Here is a 6,064-nt window from a genome sequence, read left to right on the forward strand (position 1 = left end):
TGTTCCCTCACCCTCTCTGCCTAGGCATTATAAGGATGCATAGTATCTGTCCTTTGATCATTTTATCTAGTGTAATGAAAATTTTCAGGTGAAGCTCCATTCCACCTCCTAACAACAATCCACCCAGAATCCTATGCCACTTCCATACAGATCGGTCCCACTGGTTCTGCAGGGATCATGGACATCCTTCCATATGGAAGAAACCAGGCATAAGATCTATACTCATAATAGCATGAAATTATAAATACAGAAGAAAAAAACCATGCTTACCGATGAGAAAGTTTCACGCTGTAAAAGAAACCAGAAATCCGATTATTTTGTGTAAGGGTTTGTTTAAAATAGACTACTGCTTCAGAAAAAGAACCCTATTGTCTGGGTGACGTGGAAGACCAAAGGCAAGTGCACAACCTATTTTGTCTCTCTTCATTGCACCATCTACACTATAAAAGGGTTTACATGTATGACGATTCTTTGAAAATTAAAGTAGTGTGTATACTTCTCCATTCGGTTTTGAGTACACAGTAGAAATTATGACACTTTTTGTCCCCTAGTGAAAGAGTTCTGTTAATTTGAGTGGCAACTAAAATAATAGTAGTCTATGTCTTCCTATAGAGTACACAGGTCCAAGAGTCTGATCCAAAGCCCGGGAGTCAGTTGGAGTCTCTTTGTACCTTAGAATATTGTGGGTGTAGAGGTGTGGGGGAGAAACTATAATGCACGGTGAGGAGTCCATAGCCCCAGACATTTAACACCCATCATTTGTGAGAGATGTTCAGCTTTTCAGTCAGCTGACTACACCAAGAATAGCGGAATCTGAAGAATTTAGTACTAAGGAAGGTTACGGGAGGCAAATGGAAAAAAGGGTATTTTGCCACATTTCATTCTGAAACAAGCCCTAAATATTTCATCCATTTTTAGGCAGAAATTATTTTAGTCTGAAAGAAAGATTTCAAAGTGAATGGGTACAACAGAACTACAACAGCTGGAAACTAAAGACTGAAGTAGGTTTACAGAAGAAAGTTGCAACAGAAACAGGAAGATGAAGTGGCCTTGTCTGAGGTAGATATAATGGATAGTGAGTTCTGGGATCAGCAGTGAATCAGACCACTATACAATTACAGAACGTAATCATATACTTGTGAGTCAATAACAACATTCCTGTAACCTGACTGGGACAATTTAATTTCTGTATAACATCAAATCATTGCAGTGATCTCTTAGCTCTGTATGTAACTTTTAGTTATTTAGTCAGCCTCTTTCTCTATGCATAATTGCATCAGTAATATAATCCCGCTCAACAAAAGCTTCCGCCCAACAACCAAACTGCTGTATCTATCTGAGAGCTAAGCATGTGGCTATTCAGAAGCACTTGGATTCATAACTCTAAGAATTGTGGAAAAAGGATGCTTACCACAGGTGGGTAAGGTTTGCTGTCGGGATAGGACACTGGCTGTAATGAAACCAGAAACAAGTTATTTTCTCATATATTTTCTCGGGGTTTATTTAAAATGCAGTATTGTTTCATGAAAAGAAACCTCTTTGTACTTAAAAGATTGATGGAATGATAATGACTTAAAAGTTTGATGGAATGATAATGACTAGCACTTACACAATATAGCGTATTTATATATCTGAAACCATGTTACAAAAAGTATTATTATCCCCATTTTACAGATGGGTGAACTGAAGCACCAAGAGCTAAGTGACTTGCCCAAGGCCAACAGTGAGTCACTGGGGGACAAGTTGCAGCCCCCAGTAGTGAGTCTCACAACCCGGGCCTACAGACTCAGGCTGGAGGAGCTTGTGCTACAGTGCTAAAAATAGTGTGTAGATGTTCAGGCTTGGGCTGGAACTCGGAATCTGAAGCCTAGGGTGGAGGATGGGCTTCAGAACCTGAACTACAGCTCTAGTTGCAAGATCTACATAGCTGTTCTTAGTGTCATAGCATGAGCCCCGCGAACCCGAATCTATAGACCTGGACATGGAGACTTGCTGAAGCGGGTCCTTTGGATGGAAGGCCAAAAGAGGACACACACTCCATTTTGTGTCCTTTCATTCACTCCTATTCTATGGGAAGGTTTAATATGTAGATCCTTTGAAAATTAAAGTAAACTCAATAGTAATATGTTGTTTTGCTCATAATGTTGTTTTTCTGGTGAAAAGTTTGTTTTGACTGAATTAAAAAAGGAAAATAGCCCGTATTCTTGAGTGGAGTAATTACTGTGACAAGAAGTGATTTTATCGCATATACAAGGGAATTCTGATGAGAGGGAGAATTGGGTCATTTGATTTTAAAAGTAGGTAATTTTTAAAAACCTCTTGGTATTCTTTTAATGCCAGAATAAATAGGAAATTGAAGTGGCCATACTTATGGTGATTTGGATGGAGAGGTCTGACGAGTCACAAATCTGAGTGTAGGGGTTTGCCTACTATGGGTTTATCGATGATTTCCATACTATAGTGACTCAGTCCATGTACAACATCCTTGTACTCCAATTGTTTGTCTGAGACTATTCGGTTTCAATATTATGGGCCACATTAATCTCTGGTGCCAATTCCATTGGCCTTACACCAGGGATGAATTTAGATCAATCTCATCCTAAAGTTCCCTTTGTAACAAAAACTATAGTGCCTTCCATCCTATGATGTCTTTAAAAAAAAAAAAAGCATAGACAGCTTTGTAACTATAGTACTTTATCCACAGTACAGTCAACCTGTCAACAAAAGTTGCCATAATATAAGTCATAAGCCTAATGCATTTAACAGCTAGTAAACCAAGTATTCAGTTACTGAGAGTTAATATGGGAAACAGTTTTGGGCCAGCATCTCAGCTGGTGTAAACTAGTATAGCTTCATTCAAGTTAAAGGTGCTATACCGATTACACCTGCAGAGAATCTGGCCCTTTAAATTCAACAGAGAATGAGTGCTTACCTTTTGAACACCACTGCCTGAGGAGACAGACTGTGAAGAATACAGAAACCAATTATTTACTTAGAAAAGAGTTTGCCAAATTTAATTCAGTACCTATCAGACAATAGCTATAAGGTCTTCTTGGATTGCCAAACCATGAAACATTTGAAAGAAAAGTATTCTTATGTGGGGCAATTAATGAATAAAACAGGCAACAGATTAATGGGAGCACAAGAGTTATCGTAACCCAACTGTCGCCATTGTTTCTAGTACAATACCCAATTATTTCTGCCAGTTTCATACACTACACATTTATGTTGAAAAGAAAGTTTCAAAAAGTTGAAGTCACAAATCTAGGTGGAATGTTATGTAAGGAAGATAAGTCATACGTTGACAGTAGAAAGTTAGACCCTGATTCCCTTGATCAGAGGTAGAAACATCAGGAGAACATAGAAGACTGTAGGAACAGAGCCAGCTGGAAGTAATGGAATTCTCCGTATAAACAGAAATGTTTTTTGAAGTTTAAAACAATTTCCAGGAACATCCCACCACACTGACCCACATGGCAGAATCAGAGGAAACTCCTATGTGTAAACTTTGCTTTTTGTTCCGAGTATCCACCAGAGAAAATCTTTCTGGTGAAAGTATTTTGTTTGTTTCAAATAGGAATCAAAATAGAAAATATCGTAGAAAAAATGACTAATCCAGGGTCAGTTTAACCAGGAAGAAGGAAATTAACAAGGTGGAGCTATGTAATGCCCCATAAATGCAGCATTCATCTGCTGAAATCATTTGGGCTAGTAATATTACCTAATAATTTCAGGACATCCCTCTCTAAGGTCCTCCCATGAATTTCTCCACAGTAGGGCAACAGTTGGGCCTACCTGGTTAATTACTGAGTTGCATAGCAAGTTTAAACTCTAAATACGGTAGAGAATATGTTCCTACCTGGCCATAGGAAATGCCGGTGTTAATTGAGACAGCACTCTGTAAACAACCACAGACCAGTTACTTCTTTGTAAAATGGCGTGTTTCAATAAAATACCATTTTTGGAAATGAAACCTACATGGAATTCTTTGTTTGGTGGCATGGAGGACTAGGGGAAGGTACAAATATTAAGCTAAATTCTGATTTCAGTTACAGCTGAATAAATTCAGAGTAACTCCTCTGACTTCAATTAAGCTACTCTGGATTTATGCCAAGGTTACTGAGATCAGACTCTTCCAACATTCAACTACATTACATAATATGTAAGTTTAATGGATGGTGTTCTTTTGAAATTAAAGTTTACATTCATATGTTTAGGTCATGTTCCAGCACAGCATGTAAATACAAGCCTAACTTTAAGCTGAGCATGGCAGTAGTCCCATTGTAAACAGATCATGGCCTCAGTTCTCAGTACACATCAGAGAAAGTACCATCTTTCTGGTGAAAATATTTTGCTCATTTCAATGGCATCCAAAATAGAAATAGAAAATAATGTCATTTCAAAACAATAAGAAAAAAGGGATGTTGACAATACATACATTCTCTAGATTAATACAAAAATCAAAAAGCGTTGCTAAAAGAATCAACTGATATTATGGGACATGTTTTTCAGCCATGCAAAGGGAACTCCACCAAGGAAAGGAGGGTTTAATTGAGCAGTGAGTGTGATATACTACACAATGTGGGGTGGATTTCAATATTTAAAAGAAAAGGAGTACTTGTGGCACCTTAGAGACTAACAAATTTATTTGAGCATAAGCTTTCGTGAGCTACAGCTCAATGCATCCGATTAAGTGAGCTGTAGCTCACGAAAGCTTATGCTCAAATAAATTTGTTAGTCTCTAAGGTGCCACAAGTACTCCTTTTCTTTTTGCGAATACAGACTAATACGGCTGCTACTCTGAAACCTGTCAATATTTAAAAGAGGAATCCGAAAAGCAGGCAGTACTTGACTAAGAATAATACAAAGAGCATCATCTCAGATGAACGTAGGGAATAGTTATGCAGAATATGGAACTGGGGATAGAAACTAACAATTATGGTTGCCTTTCTCGTTTTAGAGATATGAATGTTGAGCTATCAGATCACTAACAAATCAGTGGAATGGTTATTGACAATTAGCATTTACTTTTGGGTCAGTAACCCTACAACATATTTGTGCTTGGTTAGCTGAGACAATTTTGTTTCAGCATAATGCTAACTAACCTCAGACATTGTCTACCTCCTGCCTCATTGTTATCCAGAGTAATCTAACTCTGCAACACAACGACTGTAATGGATCTAATACAATTTGCAACAAAGTGTTGAGTTATTGAGTAGTATTTTGGGAGAAAACATCAAATACAGAGGGAAACGAATACTTACATCTTTACAGCCATATTGGCTGTATATGCCATTAGTGCCCTGTAGAGGAAGCAGAAAGTACTTATTTTGTTATTGTTGTTGTAATTACTACAGAAGAGTAAGCACAAGTACACAGAACCTCAACTCTGGCTGGTCCTCAAGTCTGGGAGATGGAAAAGATCCTGATACCTCCCCCCAGTTCTGCACTATACTTCCACAAAAGGGCTAGGCACATTCTGGCCCTAAATAAATTAATATATGCTGGTATTAACAGAAATGTTTAACAATTTTATAAATAGATTATTTAATAGAAAAATAATTTAAATTTGCTTTAAAAAATCGCCCACATTATGTTTGCAGCCTGCCACTGTCTCCTGGTATGGTCTTTTGAGGGACCTCTGCTTCTCCTGACTGGCCTTCCTTAGTTTGCTCTCAGTCAGGGCAGTTCCTGGACCTAGCAGTCTGTTTCAGTCTCTTGGCTGTGTTCATGGAGGGAGCCTGGTGCAGGTGCAGATTGCCCCTTTGCTGTCCCAGGCCTTTCTGCCTCCTCTTCCTTCTCTGTACTCTCCCCTTTATAGCAGGCCTTGTTTCCTTTACTGGTTGCAGCTATGGGTGCCTGCCTCTATGACTGCTTGCTTGTAAACAGGAAAGACTCTCCTCTCCCTTCAGTTTATGCTCAATATGGGGTTTGTAGACCCCATTACACAGTCCAACATTGTAGTATTTTGCTGGTGCCATGTAAAACAGAAAGCTTAAAAAATAGAAGCAAAAGTTAAATGGAGCCTCCTGTTTTCATTGTTCAAAGTGAATGTAAGGTAAAA

General features: G+C 38.4%; 1 long non-coding RNA gene across 1 annotated transcript; it reads right to left on the reverse strand.

The window, feature by feature from the left end:
- Positions 1-270: 270 nt before the first annotated feature.
- Positions 271-5,293, reverse strand: LOC122455567. The gene is made up of 5 exons (XR_006273847.1): positions 5,265-5,293; positions 3,860-3,898; positions 2,933-2,962; positions 1,412-1,450; positions 271-288 (listed from the first exon to the last, which is right to left on the reverse strand). It is a non-coding gene; the product is annotated as an uncharacterized LOC122455567 (long non-coding RNA).
- Between the last annotated feature and the right edge of the window lie 771 nt (positions 5,294-6,064).

This window comes from Dermochelys coriacea, chromosome 8 (genome assembly GCF_009764565.3).
Source record: "Dermochelys coriacea isolate rDerCor1 chromosome 8, rDerCor1.pri.v4, whole genome shotgun sequence".
Classification (NCBI taxonomy): Eukaryota; Metazoa; Chordata; order Testudines; family Dermochelyidae; genus Dermochelys; species Dermochelys coriacea.